Source organism: Oreochromis niloticus, linkage group LG22 (assembly GCF_001858045.2).
Source record: "Oreochromis niloticus isolate F11D_XX linkage group LG22, O_niloticus_UMD_NMBU, whole genome shotgun sequence".
In the NCBI taxonomy this organism is placed as follows: domain Eukaryota; kingdom Metazoa; phylum Chordata; class Actinopteri; order Cichliformes; family Cichlidae; genus Oreochromis; species Oreochromis niloticus.
In genome coordinates, this window is record NC_031985.2 from 11,014,511 (window position 1) to 11,022,370 (window position 7,860).

The 7,860-nt window shown below is 42.6% G+C and overlaps 1 long non-coding RNA gene across 1 annotated transcript in view; it reads right to left on the minus strand.

The window, feature by feature from the left end:
* Nucleotides 1-7,860, minus strand: part of LOC112843496 (uncharacterized) — a 46,103-nt gene that overhangs the window by 10,972 nt on the left and 27,271 nt on the right. The gene's annotated exons all lie outside the window — the stretch shown is intronic.

Below are 7,860 nucleotides of genomic sequence, written 5' to 3' on the forward strand. Positions count from 1 at the left end.
CACAGAATGAAAACTAAAAACAGCAGCTTTAATGCTGAACAAACCTTTTACAAAATACACTTCACAAAAACAAACCAAAATCTGAAAATGAAACTAGGAACAAAACTGGACTCAAGAACCAGAAACTAAGAAACACAGCGGAAAAACACACAGCAAAATGAGGGTACAACACGACAAAGAGCAAGGAAAACACAGGGCTTAAATACACTGACGGATAACAAGGGAATGAGACACAGGAGGAGAGGACAGCTGGGAGTAATCAAACATGACAACACCAAGGGGAAGCAAAACTACCAACACTGACATGAGACAAGGGACCATCAAAGTAAAACAGGAAGTATAACACAGAGACGCAGACTTGACACTGAACAAAGAGAACACAGTGGCACAGTGACAGGAGTGACAAAAGACACGAGTGACTGGGGAGGCAGAAGGAACATGGAGACAAGAGTAACTAGACATGGGACGTGGGGAAGGCAAAGTAACAGAAACCTAAATCCAAGGTACCAAGAATATAACACACACAGAAAACAAGAGAACCAAAACCATGAATCAACAATCATCAAATAATATAATCACAAAGAATGAAGTCCTGATGTCCTGCTGGGAGTGTCAACAGGGAAAAGTTGCAGGACACCGGCCCTCAAGAACTGGAGTTTGAGACCCTTGATATTTTAAAAAATGTGCTTTCTTCTCTCTCTCGTGTTGGACTGAGGCCAGACTGAACACCACAGTGACCCACCATCTCATTCTGCCCTAAAAAGTGGTATTAAACAGTTGAACATGCAGTTTTTGACATAACATCACAGAAGACGTAGTGCCTGCTTGTGAATTACAGTTGCAGAATAGTGCCACAAGGTGGTGCTGTCCTCCTTTTTGTTGTGTTAGGCTGGAGCACATATGGGTGTACTACTAAGAGAGATTAATAGACGAACAAGCTATGCCACTACTTTTTTTGCAGGTAGGGGTTGGATTGAACATTCAGCAAACAGTCACAGAACATTCCCTGAATGTCACCTAGCACTCTCCTAGCAAACATACCCATAACACTGGCATTTTATTTTCCAAGAAAACATTTTAATCAAATTCTTACAATGAAAACTACATCCAGATGGACAGAATCAGCCTTTTGGGATTTTAATCAAATGTTCAACAATGTTTGAAAAAACTTTTTCAGATAATGTTCCTGTGAGAAATAACATTTTGACTCCTTTGTGACATTTGAGTAGAACTGACAGAATCTGCCGAAAAGGGCAGATAGTTGTAGATTGATGGCTCACCACTGAACACAAGGTTCAAATACTGTGAAAATTTACCTAATAAATATTAAATAAGACACATTAAAAATATACAAGAACAGTATTTTAGCTAACTTCACATGGCCCTACAACTGTCTAAACAATAACAACATCGGGATGTTAGAGCCACCATTTTCACTAAACTGGACCTCCACCACTTGGTCAGAATCCTAAAAGGTGAGGAATGGAAGACTGCCTTCAACACTCACCTAGGTCACTTCGAGTATCTTGTCGTGCCATTTGGTTTGACCAATGCACCTGCTGTTTTCAAAGCTCTGGTGAATGATGTTCTGAGGGACTTTAACCATTTCGTTTTTGTCTATCTGGATGACATTCTCGTCTTTTCCAAGGCTCACTCCGACCATGTGAACCACATCCGTCTCGTCTTACAGCGCCTTCTGGAAAATTGCCTATTTGTCAAAGGTGAGAAGTGTGATTTCCACATGCAAACAGTTTCTTTCCTGGGCTTCATTGTGGAGTAGGGGCAGCTCTGGGCAGCCCCGGCCAAGGTTAGGGCCGTGGTGGAGTGGCCTGAGCCCCAGACTTTGAAAGATTAACAAAGGTTTCTCAGGTTTCCCATTTTTATAAATGGTTTATTAGGGACTTCAGCAAGGTCGTTGGGCCCCTAACTCAACTCACCTTACCTAAAGTTGTTTTTCAGTGGTCACCCTCCGCCCAACACACTTTTGATCAACTCAAGCAGCTTTTCTCCTCCACCATCCTGGTCCAGCAAGACCTCAGCAAACCGTTTGTGGTGAAAGTGGACGCCTCTGATTCTGGTGTGGAGGCTGTCCTCTCAGAATGCACCAAAGGTAAATTGCATCCATGTGCTTTTATCTCTCAACATCTCTCTTCGTCAGAGCAAAACTATGACGTGGGCGATCATGTCAAGTTGGCTCTAGAAGAGTAGAGGCATTGGTGGGAAATTAGCACCCCATGCTCATCTGGATGGATCATAAGAACCTGACTTGCCCACAAGCTGCCAAGCGCCCAAATGCCCATCAAGTCAGGTGGGCCCTATTTCACCAAATTCAACTTAACTATCACCTACAGACCCGGATCTTGGAACACAAAGCCAGACGCTCTTTCACACCAGTTCCCACCACATCATGAGGCTTCAGAAAAGGAGAAGCCCAATGTGGTGTGACAGAGACACAGCGGGTCCAGCGAGTGTTGTTTTGAGCCATTTTATTTACTGCGACTGTAGCTCACAAGCTGCCAGCCGGACATGCAACACACCACAATACCCAACAACCCCTGCTTCCCCGTTTTTTTAACACAGCAGACGTGACTGCGGATACCGTGCAGGTACGTCCACACAGCACGGCCACCTGGCGAGCTAGCACGACCCTGCAGGCATGGTCATGAGCCCCTGCTCACGGGCGGCTGGGCCGGCATCCGTCACTCCAAAGCATCTCGCGTCTCAATCTCAGACCTAGATTGAGCAGGCTCCCCTGGCACGGGGACCTCCATCTTCCCACACGGCTCCTCCACCGCTCCCAACTAGAGCAGCCCTTCGCACAGCTGCCCCTCTTTCTCCGGCTGGCGTAGACCCTTGCGCGCCTCGTCCGCCGCCTCTGGTTGGAGAGGCTCCTCCACCACTCCCAGCAGGAGCAGCCTTTCACCCGGCTGATTCCCCTCCTCAGGCAGACGCGGACCCCCGTGCGCTTCATCCACCACCTCCGGCTGCCAAGGTGCTCCACACAGCTCCTCCACTGCTTCCCCACCACCAGGTTCCACCGGTGTGGTTAGCGGCAGCGGTGTCGACCAAGCCTGGAGCTGCATTGCCAGTCCGGTCCCGCAGCTCTTTCTGCCGGCGGCTCCCCCACCACCTGCTTCCGCTGGGTGGCCGCCATTTCAGCCAGCATCTGGGGCAGCTCCTCCCTTCCCTGGCTCCGGTAAGGACCCACCGTGCCGCCTCCTGGGTTTCGGCACCACTGTGGTGTGATAGACACACGGCGAGTCCAGAGAGTGTTGTTTTGAGCCATTTTATTTACCAGCCCTTGCAACACACCACAATACCCAACAACCCCTGCTTCTTTGTATTTTTAGTCATGCACTGGGCGCACACAGACAGATTTGTCTGTCCCCCGGGAAACATCTATTTTCGAAACGTCTATTTTGGTGGCCATCTCTAGTGAAAGATGCCGTCCTGCTGGCCTTCTTCTACCTCTTCCTATGCCCAAGAGGCCAAGGTCTCACAGCTTTGGATTTCGTTACTGGCTTACCTCCATCAGGTAACACCACTATTCTAACCATCATTGTTTTTCTAAAGCTGCCCACTTTGTTGCCTTACCCAAGTTGCCCACCATTCTCGAGACTGCTACATTGTTAAGAGACCTTGTTTTTTGATTACACAGCATTCCTCAAGATATTATGTCAGATCAGGGTCCCAGTTCACATCTCGTGTGTTTGGAAGGAATTCTGTACGGAAATAGTGAGCCAAGTTAATTTGTCTTCTGGGTTGCATCTGCAGACCAACAGCCAAGCAGAGAGGGCCAACCAGGAGCTGTAGGCGGTTCTTTGGTGTCTGGCCTCGTCAAACCAGACTACGTGGGTTTCCCAGTTGGCATGGGTGGAGTACACCCGCAATTTAATGACATCTGCAGCCACTGGAGTCTCTCCATTTGAGGCTTTTCTAGGGGAACCTACCCCTGCACTGTCCATCACTGAAGGGATACTAGCAGTATCTTTCATGCAGCATAACATGCGCCACTGTCACAGTTTTTGTAGAACCACACGGAGCACTCTATTCAGGTCAGCTGAACAGAATAAAAGTCTAGCAAATCGTCAGCGTGTTCCAGCTGACACCTATCAAGTTGGCCAGAAAGTCTGGCTCTAACACAAGTACGTACCTCTATGAATTGAATCAAAGAAACTAGCCCCTCGGTTCATTGGGCCGTTTGAGGTACTGTCTGTCATTAAAACATGAAGATTCACAATGTTTTTCATGTGTCATAGGTGAAGCCATTCTGGAGGAGCCCCTTGTTTCCGTTCACATTTCTGTTCACTGGAATAACTGAGGTCAGGATGTTGATGCCAAGGCGTGAAAAGCTGTTCACAGAGCTACACAGAGGGTAAGAACATTTCATGTGCTGATAAAGAGTCAAATCAGAAAAATAAAACTGATTTTTATAGGTTAAAACAAGTATGCAAAGATAAAACAATACTATCTGCACATAAATTAACACAAAACTATAGTACACATTCAGTCCTTTAACATATCAGTGTATTTGATATATTTGATATTTAGTTCAAAAAAGACAAAACAAACAAGCAAACGGGGGGGTGTAACACTTCAACGTGTGGTTTCTTCCGTGAACTTTGTTGTTATTTCCTGTTTGGTTAATGCATCTATGGTTTCCACAGCTATCTGACTTACCATAATTTAAAGGAGGAGGGGAATGTTTACAGTAAGACTAAAAATACTATACACAAGAACTATGGCTGACTGTTTGAACTGTGACAAATGAAAAAACTTTCAAAACGTGAAGACAATCTACAAGACTACATACAGCAACCAGAAATAAAGTTTTTGTTGTTTTTGTGTAACAAAAGCAAAGTTGGCAAAAGTATAGACATTCTGTACTTAAGTAAAAGTACAAATACTGCTGTTAAATACTCCAGTAAAAGTTGAAGTAATGATTCAATTTCTTTACTCAAGGAAAATTACAAGCTCTAAAATGTACTCAAAGTAAAAATTAGCTCTTTGGAGGACGTTTCTATTTTTGTCCAAACTAACTGAACCTTGTGCTATATTAACATAATGATAAAATAATATCAGTAGAAAGGAATGCAAACTTTAGTCTAACCTTCATTTATTCTAATTATACTCAGCTTAAATCTAAAGAAAAAGAAGGAAAATAAACACTATATTTATTTTCTATTGCCTACATTGTAGATGGTGTTTTTGCCTCTAAACAGGAAAATGTGTACAGTCTCAGCAAGTGGGGGAACCCTAAAATTAGTTGTAATGGCTCGGTGTGGGTAAAAGAATCACAAATAACAATTTCTAGTGAGAGCTCCAGTAGGTTTCCTTGGTGTACAGGCTGTGATCAGCTGCTGCTTTGTGGATGTACACAACAGAATTCGACAAATTGTAAGCAGATGCGTCATGAGTTGTCCTGGCTGATTTCAATCCTCTACACTGACACTACACTGTTTATGCTGTCTTATTTTCTAGGCTGTATAAAGTTGGTAGTAAGATGAAATTCAGTCAATAAATCTCAGCATCAACAGCTAAAATTCATGTTAGGTTACATCAAGCGCAGTAGAGATTAACTCTGAAAATGAAACCATAGCCACTGTACAACTCGCACACTGTTCGTTACTTTAAATCCGTCACTGTTATGACATGCATAGGTTCTTTATCTTCAGCACCCTCTGCTGGTCATAGTAGGAATACTCACAAACTTATATTTTGGTGGGGTTTTTTGTGTTCCTGTGGTTAGAGGAAACAGGAAGCTGGTCGCTTGTTAGCCTGTACAATATGCTGTTTGTCGCCTTAGATGCTCTTTTAAATATTTCTGCCTTGGAGAGTTATTGCTTGTAAGTATTGATGTACAACATGTTTGCACGTTTATTTGGTGCATTTCTATTACAGAGATTTGTTTAGAGACTAGTTATTTCATCCGTTATGTTTATCTTTGAGGAAGCTAAACTCGCTAAGTTGTATTGTGATCAGTACTGAGTCGCTGTTGATTACGCATACTATATAACAGTATAGTTCATATCCTAGAAGTGTGAGTTAAAGGAAAAGACATCTTGTAACATTTACTTTGTGTTTGTTTTTAGTTTTACGGGAAGAAAAGGATGTCAATCATTGAACTATTGACGAAGTAAAAAGCCTTAAACTTACTTCCACCTCTAATGTTCATTGAAGCCGATGAAGGATTTTCATGAGACCTTTAAATAACAGTTAGTCTACCTCAGTCTGATTTGCAGCATGTTTCATAATCTGAAAAAACATAATGTCACATGTAGAGACCCAATATCTAATTTCAACACATGAGGACTTACAAGCTTTAAATCTGCACTTTATCAAACCCTGCTGAGCAATCCTTACCTTTAAATCCAACCTCTCTTCTTCCTCTCCTGTCCTGTCTTTCTTATCTTTCTTGATATCTGAGTGAAGTTGGCTCTTTATTTTCTCATTGTGAAATACAGCAACTCGACTTTTAGCACAAACATTTTGTGTGTTGGGCTGATAGAAATATTCCATTTGAAATTACCTGACACTTAAAAAAAATTAATTAAATAAATAAATAAAAATAGTTTTTTGGTTTTTTGTTGGGGTTTTTTTTTTTGTTTGGGTTTTTTTTCCACAGCCAATGAAGCTGCCCTAATTATTCCATCTCTGAGTCCTGTGTTTTGGGTCTTACCACACAGCTCACCCTGACAGCTAACGCCTCAAACTATCAAGCTTACATCCAAAAACTGTTTAATTAAAAAAATGTAATAAAATAACAAGAAAAAAACAACTGCAGAAAATGAATGGATATTGCTTTGAGCTGTAGATGTGCAGTTTGAGAAATTATAATAAACAACGTGGTACTTTTTTACCTGCTTTGAGTCTCTTGAAATTAATTCTGTAGTATGTTTAAAATGATAAAAAAATATAAATGTATAAAAGGAAAAGAAGACCAAGAGTCATCTCTGCTGCTGAGGACAAATTTGTCCGAGTCACCAGCTTCAGAAATCACAAGTTAACAACACCTCAGATTAGAGCCCAGATAAATGCCACACAGTGTTCCAGTAGCAGACACATCTCTACTTCAACTATTTAGAAGAGACGGTGTGAATCAGGCCTTTATGGTCAAAGGCTGCTAAGAAACCATGACTAAGGAAAAGCAACAAGTAAAATAGATTTGTATGGGTCAAGAAACACAAGGAATGGACATTAGACCAGTGGAATCTGTGCTTTGGTCTGAGTAAGAATTTGAGATCTTTGGTTCCACCCACCGAGTCTTTGTGCAGCGCAGAAAAGATGAACGGATGGTCTTTACATGCATGGTGTGATGGTGTGGGGGTACATTGCTGGTGACACTTTTGGGTATTTATTCAAAACTGAAGGCACACTGAACCAGCATGGGTACCACACCATCCTGCAGCAACATGCAATCCCACCTGGTTTGCGTTTAGTTGGACCATCATTTAGTTTTTCAACAGGACAACGACCCCAAACACATGTCCAGGCTGTGTAAGGGCTATTTGACCAAAAAGGAGGGTGATGGAGTACTGGACCAGATGGCCTGGCCTCCACAGTCACCTGACCTAATCCCAACTGAGATGATTTGGGACGAGATGGACCGCAGAGTGAAGGCAAAAGGGCCAACAGGTGCTCAGCATCTCTGGGAACTCCTTCAAGACTGTTGGAAAACCATTTCCAGTGACTCCACCAAGAATGTGCAAAGCAGTAATCAAAGGGTGGCTATACTGAAGAATCTAAAATATAAAACATTTTGAGTTACTTCACACTTTGTTTACTACATAATTCCATGTGTTCATTCATAGTTTTGATGCTTTCAGTGAGAATCTACAATATAAATAATCATAAAAATAA